General features: G+C 36.6%; 1 pseudogene; it reads right to left on the bottom strand.

Annotated features, from left to right (window-relative positions):
* Window positions 1–9,808: 9,808 nt before the first annotated feature.
* LOC136854877 (cuticle protein 19.8-like) lies at window positions 9,809–11,152 on the bottom strand (annotated as a pseudogene).
* Window positions 11,153–13,515: the final 2,363 nt, after the last annotated feature.

Raw genomic sequence — 13,515 nt, 5'->3', positions numbered from 1 at the left:
GAATGTTCGTAAGTAGGGTGGTAGCTGTACTGTAGAGCCTTTTTGTACCCTGGAGGTGAAACAGGTAGACATCCTAAAGTGTTGTGTTCATTGCTGATGCTATAATTCTAGAAGTGTTAAAGATACTCTGGCTTCTTCGATGTTGCATTCAGTTTTTATGCTGTTAATGTTGTCTGCTGCCTCGGGGGATTTCCGCCAGACCCACACAATGGCCTCAAGGTTCAGCGGGTTCCCTGTGAGCCCCTATGGAGGAGAAAGGCCTCTTCTGTGGTTGGAGTTCTTCATTTCATGTCCCTGGATAGCTAAATACATTAAAAGAGATGAATCCTTTGTTAAAAGAAACTGGAACAAAAATCCACATGACTGTCATCGCGAAGAGTGATAGTCTTGGAAGGCCTGAAGTCCTTTCCCATGAGTCAAAAGACATCACAGCTGAGGCAGTGGGTAGATCAAGAAAGTCTATGTGTAAAGTGCCGCTTGAACTAGAAACAAAAAGGGGAAAGAAGAGAAGTTATAGTGCTGTATATCATGAGTTGAAAAATCTGTTATCAAGCCTTTTCATGTTATCAGCAAGCCCAACATCAACTCAGCAACAGAGAGAAGACCATGCATGGTTTTGTGGTTCATTTCTTAAAGATTGGGATGAAGCTGACTCCATGTTGCCGCATTCGATGAATTCTTCATTTACACAGTCAGGAAGCCAAATCATAAAAATGACATCACTTGGGCTGCAAAGTTGGATGATATCAGCGATGTCGTGCGCTTATCGCCAAGTTGTGAAATTTCCTGAATGTTTGGGAATTTTTCTCTGTTTCACAGCCAAGCGGTTAATGTGGATCATCAAAGAAAAAGAACAGTCATGGAATGGCGAATACTTCAGAGAAACTGTGCTTACTGGTGGAGTATTTCCTTTCCTCAAAGATCCTGAAAATCCGTTATCTGCTGAAGAAGCCACATTTTTGCATGATAAGGCACCATGTTTCAGGCTCTTCAGACACAGGAGCTGCTTCAAAACAGTGGTATTGATTTCTTCTCGTCAAGTGAATTTCCAGGTAGCTCCTGACCTTAATGTGTTTGAAAACACTGGTAGTATCTTAAAGGATCGTGTTGAAGCATGCACAGTGAACTATGATGGTATACCAAGCCTCGACGACCTACGAAGAGAGGTGACCAAAGTGCTCAGGGAAATGGAGTTTGAGTCTCAGCTTTTTGCGATTTCCTGAAATCATACCCTCAAGAATGCACGACGCTGTGGTACAGGTAGATGGAGGCCACACAAATATTAAATACTTGAGAGATTCTTAAATAAATGCCTGTTCTGAATTACTTTTGTTCTTGTCCATATCAATTTTAGTTTATGCTGTGGGGCTCTAATTTCAAAAACACCCTGTATATAATATGTATGTATATGTATATATATATATATATATATATATATATATATATATATATATATATATATATATATATATATATATATATATATATATAATATATATTATATATATCATTACCACAGGTGAAAATAAAGTCGAAACCAGTCAGGACCTACACACCTGTCTCTTATTTTTCACCTGTGGTAATGTGTGATAAATGAATCACGTACAAAAGTGATTATAATCATATATATATATATATATATATATATATATATATATATATATATATATATATATATATATGTATACATATACACATACATACATATATATATATATTTATTACATCTCGCTTTTCGATATAGGTTCTTAAATATAAGATTAATGACTGATAGGTGACAAACAAAGAGGGAGGAGCAGAACAAAACGAAAAAGTTATTAAAATATTTATACAATAGTTATATACATAATGTACACTGAGTCAGGTTCAAAAAAAAAAATAAGCATGGGCTATATAAACATATAAATATAGAATATATAAAAGATAAGAACTGGGATTTAAATAAATTAAGAGCTGTTTTAGTCACTATAAAAATATTAAAATCAGAAAACAGCAAGTCAAATAGATTACATGAATAATAAAGGATGATAAAAATATGCATGAAAATTTTACTAACTTAATGAACCATTAAAAAATACAAATAATTCCAGGAAGTTGAAAGAGTCAAAGTTATGTCCGGACCACTGCCTTTCAACTGACGTGACAGTTTCCTCAAAAACGCAGGAAATCTACGAAGTGCAAGGTCAACCCTCTCCCCTTTATTATTACTGACTTAGGCCGGTTGTAGGTCATGCTATTTCCGTTACACAACTGCTCACTGAATAGACTAAACTCAGTATTTTCGTTTAGGAATAATCTTATCCTTTACATCGGATGATTTCAACCTTAAAGTTTCCAAATTCATTTTGGGAAAAGGCAGAGGTGAACTATCTAATATGAATATCAGGAATGCTCACTGAAATGTAGAGGAATACTCTTTATATTGTCCCAATTTCTGTATACTGATGATGCATTCAAGGATTACTTCTAAACACATATCTTGCAGGTTTTCGACTGACAAACTTGTCATATAATGCACAGCAGAAGCAGTTCTTTCGTAATTCAGCAAATGAAATAAACGTCGGTTGCAATAATATTTTCGCAAAGAAAACCTTTCTATAAACACCCGGTTCCAACTGTCTGGGCGATGCTAGGCCAAGAAGAATTTCAATCCAAGGCGAACAGCAAACCAGGTCAATTATATTTCTCCCAAAAGATCTAAACGGCTCTGATACCTAATCTTCTGACCGAGAGCAGCTTCATAAAGGAAGAGTGAAATTCTAATGATATTCATGAATGTCATTTACATGCAAAGGGGACAGTCGCTAATTCGCTGCCTATCCAGATGGAGATGGAACAACGCTGACAGCTTTTCCCAGAGATTAGCTCCATGAAGGAACCCTAATTCGGCTGGAGGATAATGCGCTGGGCTATACAGTAAATGCATTGGACCAACTTAAGACATCAACTGCATTAGACTTTCTTGGAGTATTATGACGTTTCCCGAATGATGAAGTGGAAGTCAAAATTGATGTTTCAGCTGATGAGAATTTAATTCCGTTGTAATGCATTTAGTTGTCAAGGGACAAAATATTAATGGTATAGTGTTTAACTGCTGCAACATTCAGAATAAATCTAACTGGATAAAGCGAATATCCCAAGATATAACAAGATGACTTATACAAAGAAACAATCCCTCATTTCAAGTAGTAATCCGGATAAGAAGAAAGGTTATTTTATAGGCATATAATATACAATTTGAAGCAAGTTTGCGCTGATACGGAAACATAACACTGCAGCTAACATAAAGGAGGCTGAGGTTTCTTGATTTGCTATTCATGGAGACATTGACTCTTGAGATGTATTTAGGAAGACACAGAAATTGGGGCGTAATATCTAAGATATCCCTAAAGAAGCTTTCATCATGGAACTTTTCCTATCCCTGAATAGTTTTGCGAATTAATTTTCCCTTTTGCAACAGATGATTTAAAAGCTAATCAGTTCAAAATACGGATAAACATAGAGCTTGCACTTTGCTGTACGAAATTTCTCTCTCTTAGTTCCTCGTTGGGGAGTGGTAGAGTTCTCGGCTAGCACTCTGCTAGGCCTGAGTTCGAGTCTCCGGACGGCCAATGAAGAATTAGAGGAATTCATTTCTGGTGACAGAAATTAATTTCTCGGTATAATGTGGTTCGGATTCCACAATAAGCTGTAGGTCCGGTTGCTAGGTAACCAATTGGTTCTTAGCCACGTAAAATAAGTCTAATCCTTCGGGCCAGCCTTAGGAGAGCTGTTAATCAGCTCAGTGGTCTGGTTAAACTAAGGTATACTTAACTTTTTCTTAATACAGCCATTACTCTCACTGACTACTGAATATTGTGTCAGATTTTCATTCATCAACCCCAGTGATGACATTGCCCTACTTCTCTCTTCCTAACTGCTCAGGTCCTTTTCTTCAAAGATTATTTTGGTTATATTGCAAAGTGATCGAATTTCCGGATCTCCCCAAAACTTGGGCTCATAATCTTTATTTCAAATCTGGCAAATACCAGCTCTTTCAGGGATACATTTTATTGGTCACCCTTTAAATATGATAGATGGAAATGGCGACGAGATATGCGACGTCATTATTATTATTATTATTATTATTATTATTATTATTATTATTAGTAGTAGTAGTAGTAGTAGTAGTAGTAGTAGTAGTAGTAGTAGTAGTAGTAGTAGTAGTCGTCGTCGTCGTCGTCGTCGTCGTCGTCGTCGTCGTAGTAGTAGTAGTAGTAGTAGTATGTGAGGATACATTTTCCTCAGGCGATTAATAATTCCAGAGCAGAATAATTACTCGTGTGTAACTTTCCGGGATTTGCCTTTTCTTATGATAACTGATAAGTATAAAAAGATAACTGCGCCGTTTCTTGACTTAATCAGCTGAAAGTATAAATGAAACCTAACCATTTTCAGTAACAAAAACTCATTGTAAAACCAGTGTTACCTATCAAGTACGAAAATCAAAATAATAAGAGAATTCGGTAGATTTTATTCTTGTTTTAAAAGAATTCTCTAAACAATGTGCTTGTAAATTTAGACATAAACACATAAAGTGACGTCTCTAGTGTCTCGAACTTGAAAAGATTCCTCTGCCGACTTTCATATATTACTGTCCTAGTGGTCGTTTGTCGGCTGATAGTTTTTATTCTGTTTATCAAATGCGATGTTAGGGAAAGGTTTCGTTCCTGAGTTGCCTGAATTGAGTCAGGTATTTACTTCCATACATGGTCGACACGCATTTCCATTAACAATTGCCAAAGGACATTTTTGTAAATAATTAAAGTAAAATTGTAAATAATTAAGTAAAATTTTATAAGTTATTAGGCAAATAAGTATTCGCCAAATTATTAATAATGCTTTGCCCTGAAGTCCGATGGCACGTGATGTCCTGGCCTGAAAAGAAAGCGCATTTTTTATTTCGAAATTCAGGTTTTCTTACGAAAGTATATCCACAAAATTATTGGAATTGGATCACTCAAGAAAGCAACAAGTCTCCCTTTGATTGACATTTAATTCTATACCGGAGAAATTGAGAAATACCTACTTTGAAAAAGCTCTCTTCATTGTTAGCAAATTATGTTCCTGACTTCAAAGAACTGATCAAGCGTCATATGCATCACCTTGCTTTTATCGACAGGACAAAAATACATAAGAGTGTGACTCTAACTTTTGAGACCATCACAAACTCTCCCCTGTCTCTATTGGCTTTCCCCACATACTGACATGTCCACACCACAAGTTCTAACGACGACTCCCGCTGTTCTTCTGCCGAGGAAACTTTCGAGAGACGAACACGGCCGAAATGAAGAAACTTAGCTGAACGGTGACTATGCTCATAAGGGTGAAATATTGAAAGCGTAATGCTGCTACTACTATTATTATTATTATTATTATTATATTCAGAAAACAAAGACCGCAGTTAGAACCCATAAGATTTCAGGAAAGAACTATTATTATTATTATTATTATTATTATATTATTATTATTATTATTATTATTCAAAAAGGTTGTGCATTTGTGTGTGTTCGTACTTATTTCTTCTCATATCACGGTTGCAACCTGGTTAGAGCAAACTGGTCCATTTATAGAACTTCTTAACGTAGAATACAGTGATGTCTGCGCTACGCTCAAGGTCATATTTATAGTCTAAATGTCAAAATATGAATTTTGCTTGGGCCATATTTCATGATCTATATGGCAGAGACTTTATTTTAACATGCATGATTCCCAAGAAGTTGATGTACCAGCTGAGTTGTGTTCAAGGGAAGGGCGCTCACAAAATGACAAATGTTATGACGGAATTTTAAATAAATGTCGAACCACGAAACAGACATCACATCAGTTATGCAAAGTCCACTAGCACAGAGGAGGTGCAGTGAGATCAGTATCAAGGTTAAGTCTTTTGCCAAAGATGTCAAAGACCAAATAGGAAATTGACAATGCTCACAATTAAACGGCACCTTTTACCTATTTACTACATAATTTTTTTTTATATATATGTTATTTTCTTCAAGAAAAAATATAAAAACAAAATAAATAAATATGTAATAATTGAGGACATGTATTTTACTCTTGAGACGCCAAATGTTTCAAGACTTAAATGGCACCTTTTACCCTACTCCCACTCTATAGGACTTACTTGTTATTGGATTTCTCAGAGCCCCAATTATATCTTGAACCTATTTCATTCATGTTTGGACAAAGGTCCTTTAACTCTTTGGTTTGGATACCACTGGTTTGTCCTCTTCTTTTGGTTTGCTTGCAGAATGTGTAACCATCTTTATTTTAGATTGATTCTATTGCCCAGAGAGAGTGCGCACGTTTTGGAAAGGGGTGAGTTTAGGAAAATGAAAAGTTTTTCATGGCACTTTATTGTATTTCATAATATATATGTTATGTCAGGTTTATACACACGCACACACATGCATATATATATTTTACACAAACACACTCATATATTTATATGTATATATATACTATATATATATATATATATATATATATATATATATATGAATATATATATGTAAATATATATATATTTCATTACAATGTTTTAGTAAAGTAAACAGACCTAATAAACCACGTTGGACGGCGTCCAGTTACTTGATAGGTATTGATCAGGAGTGAATGGCGAGATCCCTTGATAGAATGAGATGGACTATGGATCCAAAATGATGATGCTGAGTCAGATCCCTTGATAGAATGAGATGGACTATGGATCCAAAATGATGATGCTGAGTCAGATCCCTTGATAGAAAGAGATGGACTATGGATCCAAAATGATGATGCTGCACGTATCCTTAATCAAAGTTGTTTCGGTGAGAAGTCTGTTATCACCATATATTGTAATGGCCATGTTCAGTAAAAAGTTAATGGAGCCCTACATATCAGTTTGGGAAAGCGTGCCCAGATAACCAGAGACAGAGGTTCGTGATAACTGCGTTTGTTTATCTTTTGTATTTCCTCCTGCCTTCTAGTTATTTGGGCAGGCTTCCTATCGAATGGTTTATAGGGCCCCCACCAACTTCTAATAAATTGCAGCCATTACAATATAACTGATATTGGCAAACGTCTCCACTGAAACAACCTTTATAAAGGATTTGGGATTTTTTGCAGCATCATCGTTTACTCAATTTGGATCCATAGGCCGCTACCACATTGAAGTTCAGTAGAAGTCCTCCAGTACTGTTTAACAGGTCCCATTACTTTACTTACAGTTACTGTAAGTCAGCTATGAGGGAAAAGTCTTATCCTGTCCCCGCCTGCTCTGATCTTCTTTAGTAATGACCCCGAGATGATTAGTCTTGAAGGACTACCACACGATAATATGAAAAAAATTAGGATACTGGTTTGCTCTGTACCACTGAGCTGATTAACAGCTCCTAGAACTGGCGAAGGATTGAACCTATTTTTACGTGGCTAAGAACCAATTGGTTGCAACGGCGGACCTACACCTTGTGTGGGATCCGAACCACACATTATACCGAAATGAATTTCTATCATCGAAATAAATTCCTATAATTCTTCTCTGGCGGCCGGAGCTCGAACTCCGAGCCTAGCAGAGTGCTGGCGAAACTCTACCGACCCGTCAACGAGAGACTGGTAATGATAAGAACTCGCAACAACCTGGCACATACGAAAATATGGCAGAGACTCACAACAACCTGGCACATACAAAATGGAAATAAATTGTCAAGAAGAAGTTTTCATTTTCCAAAACATGCCTTTCTAAAAGACCTGCACACTGCCCTGGGCTATGGAATCAGTCTGTAACCGCATGAAACTCATAGTTGGTCTAAAAAGACAAAAGAAGAAGAAAACAAAAATGCTAACCAAAACAAGTGAGCAGGCAAACCATTTTTCAAAATAATGCATAAAATGGATTAATGGAGAACAAGGGGAGTGTGTTAAATACAGAAACATGGAAGTGTTATGCAATGGGGAGCTTCACCCTTTAACAAAGGAAGCACTAGGAAAATTGTCCGAGAAATCTATGACATGTAAATTATGCAGACTTCCTTTAATAATATAAGTTTATAGAATACCAAGAAGATTATTCAGAGAATACCATAACATGCAAATTCTACAAAATGGGAAGAAGCACCTTGAACAATGGGAAGAATATAAGATATCAAGGAAACAGAGCCAGAGCATCCTATGGCACAATTTCTGTACAGCGGGAAGGGGATTCGGCCTTACAGGCAGGAATGCTGGACTTGGGTAACCAAAGAGAATTAGAGATTCTAGAAGATTAAAAAAAATAGCCGAACAAACTAAACAGGGAAAAGATTACTGTGGTTGAAGTCCTTCCTGAATCCAGACATAACATTTTCAGGAAATTTTACTTGAATCGGAGGCAATGATCAGAGGACCATGTTAATATAAGTAAAAATAGTATAGTAATCGAAAAGTAAACAAGGAAGATTTTAAGATGATGAGGGAGGAGTAAGAGGCTAAAGGAAGAGTGATAATGCTTAGCCAATGCTCTCTGCTGCTGATGCATTCACCTATGTTAATATATTGCCAGCAGACTGAAAAGGTTGAACCTGTTGAAATGAAGTGCTTGCAGGAACCATATGTGGAGTGAAAAGGATAGGTATGTGAGGTAAGGGTGGAAGTCGTGGCTAAGTCACAGCTGAGTGATTTGAGAAGAGGTCTAGTAATGTGGAAAGTGGAGGACAACGAACTGTGTGAAGTACCGTCTAGTTCATACGTGTTGGGAGGATGGAGGAGGAAAAGCCATTAAATAATGCTCGATAAATAAGAGTGAGAGAGTATTGGAAGAAACGGACCTCAGTATCTATTTATTTGCTGGTGTAACAATCAGATGAGTGGAACAGTATGCACGGGTTTGGCACTTGTGTAGGTAAATCAAGTGGTCAAAAGTGTGGAAGTTTTCTGTACCTGATATTTATTCTTTATTTAGTAGTTAAAAAGATGAATATGGTGGTGATCGTTAACTTGTTGATTTGGTAGAAGAAATGGCATATATATTTCCTTGACTTGTAGGGAAGCTCTTTTTGTTGTGATATTTAAAGAACACACATGTAATATATATACTCATATCTGTATATACTGTATATATGTATAATATAGATTATATATATATATATATATATATATATATATATATATATATACATATATATATATATATGCGTTTGTGTGTGTGTACGTATATATATTAAAACATATATAATAGAAAACAATTTACTTCACACTAGTATTTTTTTTCGTCAAGCAGTGATATAAGATTTTCATAGACCTTTAATAAAATTTCGAAAATTAAAGATACTTAGGTCCACAAACTTACTCGGTTGTTAATTTCTAATACACTCCAAATTATGTACATAATACCTGAAATATATGCAGTTGCTATATATACTTAAACAGGCATGTGATTTTATTATTTTGTGCAAATATAAAACGAGTGTTAACATGTGGATTTATATTTTCTGAATCTGAGGAGAGAAATACCTAAAATAATCAGATATGAAAAAGATAACAATATGTATATCATTAATTTATTCCATAAAATATAAATTTGCAAAAGGATCACATTTGGCATGAATAGCTCTCTACATTAAAAGCAATGGCGTCTTACGTAATATCAAGATTAAACAAATCCTTTGAATTCGGGCGTTGCAGATGTACTTGTTAGCATGGGTGCTCTCTACGTCACTGAGGCACAGATATAACAGACCTCAGACAGAGTGCCCTGAAGTAGGCAGATTTTTAGTAAAACTGTATCTGGAACAGCCTGCCAGAATGTCCACCACCTTCAGCAGCTTGGATGCGCTTGGAGTGTCTCTGAGTCTTCAGCTACCTCGACGACAGCAGGGATTGCAGAGTATGGGGCATAGGTATGAGCAGCATGGACATATGAATTTGGTATGGCAAAGATACGCCTGGGGCAGGAATGCCGTATGTCACAGGGCAGAATCCATAGGAGAAACCACGAAGTGGAGTAAGCCTCCAGAAGAGCAGCTAAACAGGCGCTTCTTACGATCAGGGCAACCTCTCCGTCAGCAACTGCTTCATCATAAGCTGCCTGATGGGCGCCTTGTAGCAACTACCTCTGGAGTGTCTGTAACGGGTTCTGGCGGTGGTCGGGAAGAGCCAAGGGGCGGCTTCTGGGGCATCGGGAGCCACAGGCGAGGTTGGTGCCAGAGACGCGGAAGCCAAGGGCGTCAGCTACGTAGTGCTGGGTTTGGACCTTGCCCTCGGAGTCGATGTAATTGTAGGATCCCCTGACGACGCCAAAAGCATCTCGATGCTCATTGCGGGCAGAAGGACCACCGGCATACCCGAAGGAGTACTGGCCGAGTTCGTCTTGCGCATGATACTGGGTTTGAACTGGGGCATAAGGAATGGTGTTGTATCCAGCAGTGTATCTTGGATAGCCCAAGTGGTTATACGCCAGTGCTCCGTGAGGTCTTAATATATGTGAAGTTGCATGGGGTAGGCCTAAGATCCTGGGTACAGGGCGTGGGTGAGAGCACCGAACACCACCGGGTATACAGACGAACCACAGCAGGCAGCAACTTGCGCGAGAGAAAATAATGTCTGAAATGAATATGTAAAAAATAACATCAGCAAAAAGACAACCGCTAGTAATTGAACTTAAGCGAAAAAATTATCTAAAAAAGTATTCATGTTATTTAATCCGTTTAAGGCTATAGGCTTATCTAACAATGAAAACTGTCCAGAAGTCTTCAAATTTAATATATCAAACAATTCACGTCTATGAAGATGCTATCAACGGTTAAAATATTCGCATATATATATATATATATATATATATATATATATATATATATATATATATATATATATATATATATATACATATATATATACTCTATACATACATACATACATACATAAATACATACATACATACATATATATATATATATATATATATATATATATATATATATATATATATATTAATTTATATATCTATATATGTTTGTATATATACATATATATGCATACATACACAAATATATATATACGTATATATATAATTTTATGTATAATGTACGCTATCAACACGATCTGCAGGAACATGTTACTCATCAATAGTGAAGGCATTTCCAATGCTTACCAGAGCATTCATTGTGATCGAGCTGAGGAAAGAGGCTGTCTGTCTGTGGTGATCAGTGAACCTTCTTTTATACTGGTTCCTTCATGACAAGGACTATGGGGCGTGGACGACTTTTCACGAAAACCTCTTCATGGATTTTTATGGAACTGTCTTTTTGTGAAATGTGGCAAAGAAAAAGGACATAGCGATAACTCTAATGTTGTTTTAACCTCTTTCCTTCGCTTATTCATTTAGTTTACCAATGTATGCGCTAATGGTTACGGATACATGCAAGTGTTCCATAAACATACAATGAAAAAGGTACATATGAATACTCTACGCCATTTACATGGGATCTTGCTTACACACACATTTTATCGGCGTCAATAACCTAGATGTTGCAGCAACATTTTATTAACCATTACATGTGTTTGTGTGTGCATGTATGTCTAACATGTGAATATCTAGGACAGTAAGTAATGGTGTTATCATTTTTATGAAAATGAAATCCCGAAGAAAAGGAAAATTTCAGTTACTCTTTCCTTGCTGTCTTTTGTTCTTGAAAATCAAGCAAATTGTGTTCAGTCCCAGTAAGTGAATGGGTAACCACCGACAAATGCCAGAAGCCGATGATTTTGAAAGCCCATGTAACCATCATTTGGGCAAGCGCATGGCCCAAGTAAGTTCATCCCAAAATCAATACCTAAAATTTTGCAGCAGCCTCGGGAATCTAATATGAATGACACTGGGTCACAGTGAGACTCGAAAGGCAAAATTGAGTGTGGGTAAGCTAAGGTTGATTAATCTATCATTAACTAGATCACAATGATGAAAAATATGGGAAATAATCTGTAAGTTTTGGAGTTATATTACTCATTTTTGTACCAAGGCATACGCCAGGTAACTGATTGATGAAGTTAGTGATATATATATATATATATATATATATATATATATATATATATATATATATGTATATATGTATACATACATAAAATATTCATATATATTAATGTATATACATATAGATAAATGTATACACTGAAATGAATTATTACATAATATATATACTGGATATATATACACACACATACACACACACACACACACACACACACACACACACACACATATATATATATATATATATATATATATATATATATATATATATATATATCTACTATATATATATATTGTAATGGGCAAGTCTCACTACACAATAAACTTTCAATTTTTAAGCACCAATATTCACCATGCAACAACAGAAGTCGCAGTGGTGAATTTGTACCAGTAGCTGTGTCTTAAAAAGAGGATTCAGAGGACAAACAAACTTTGACAAAAACCACATAATATTTAATACATAAATCAAAGACTGAAGTAACACATGGACCTCGTAAAATACATAACTTATATGAACACCAAACACCCTTAACTAACAAAATCAAAATACACTCACACTACTAAGATAGCCGGCAAAACACTTATACCCAAAAAAGGAGGGGCCCAGAAAGTAAGAGAGGAACAAAAAGGTAGGAATAACCTATCATTGTACAGGACTAACTATGTGAGCAAAAGGACAGTTCATAATGCTGAAGTCTCCTCCAAATTCTTAAGCAACTCTTGCACCATCGCAGATAAGGACTATTTACGCGCAGCTGGGGCTCACGTGAGCCCAAACAAGCAGTGGTGGTGCCAGAATTGCGCTAATAAAATCTCCCTTACCTTAAACAGTAGGGCCTGCTGCACTCCAGCAGGACAGGTAATCCATTATCAGTGCACCAAGGCCTTTGAGGTACAATAGCAGCAGCAGGTCATCAACAGCCTCACAACACGGTTGAGGAGCAGTTCCTTGTCCGTCTCCGTCCTTTCCGGGACCAGATGTAAACTCCCAGAGGAGGTGGGAAGAAGTGCGTTGCTAAGGTGCCGAAACTCGAAAAGAGAAAAGAAAAATGTAACTGCTTGTTTAAATATAACAGGCCGGTGAGGAGGATAAACAACGTCCTTATTAATAAAATGTAAAAAGACATAACATGACTTCATATATGTACAAATTATAGCCGTATATATATATATATATATATATATATATATATATATATATAGCACTGCTCTATATATATATATATAATTGAAATCTGCACCAAAAGGCCTTTCTCCAACCGCCGTGGCCATATGTACACCCAGATGTCGACGGGGTGGCGATGGGTTCTCCCCCTCAGAGTCCTCTTCGCCAATTTCTATATGAGCACTGTGGGCAAAGGGTATTCGAAGATATACACCAACCAGAATATGCGTGTGCTACATCGGCATTACACCAACCGTCCAGCGCCAATTCACAAGGAGATCGAAAACCTGAGGCGTGCATTCCACAACCGCCAGCTGCCTCAGTTTCA

The sequence above is a fragment of the Macrobrachium rosenbergii genome, chromosome 30, assembly GCF_040412425.1.
Source record: "Macrobrachium rosenbergii isolate ZJJX-2024 chromosome 30, ASM4041242v1, whole genome shotgun sequence".
Lineage (NCBI taxonomy): Eukaryota > Metazoa > Arthropoda > Malacostraca > Decapoda > Palaemonidae > Macrobrachium > Macrobrachium rosenbergii.
The sequence above is the reverse complement of the archived record's forward strand: the minus strand, read 5'-3'. Positions and strand labels throughout refer to the sequence as shown.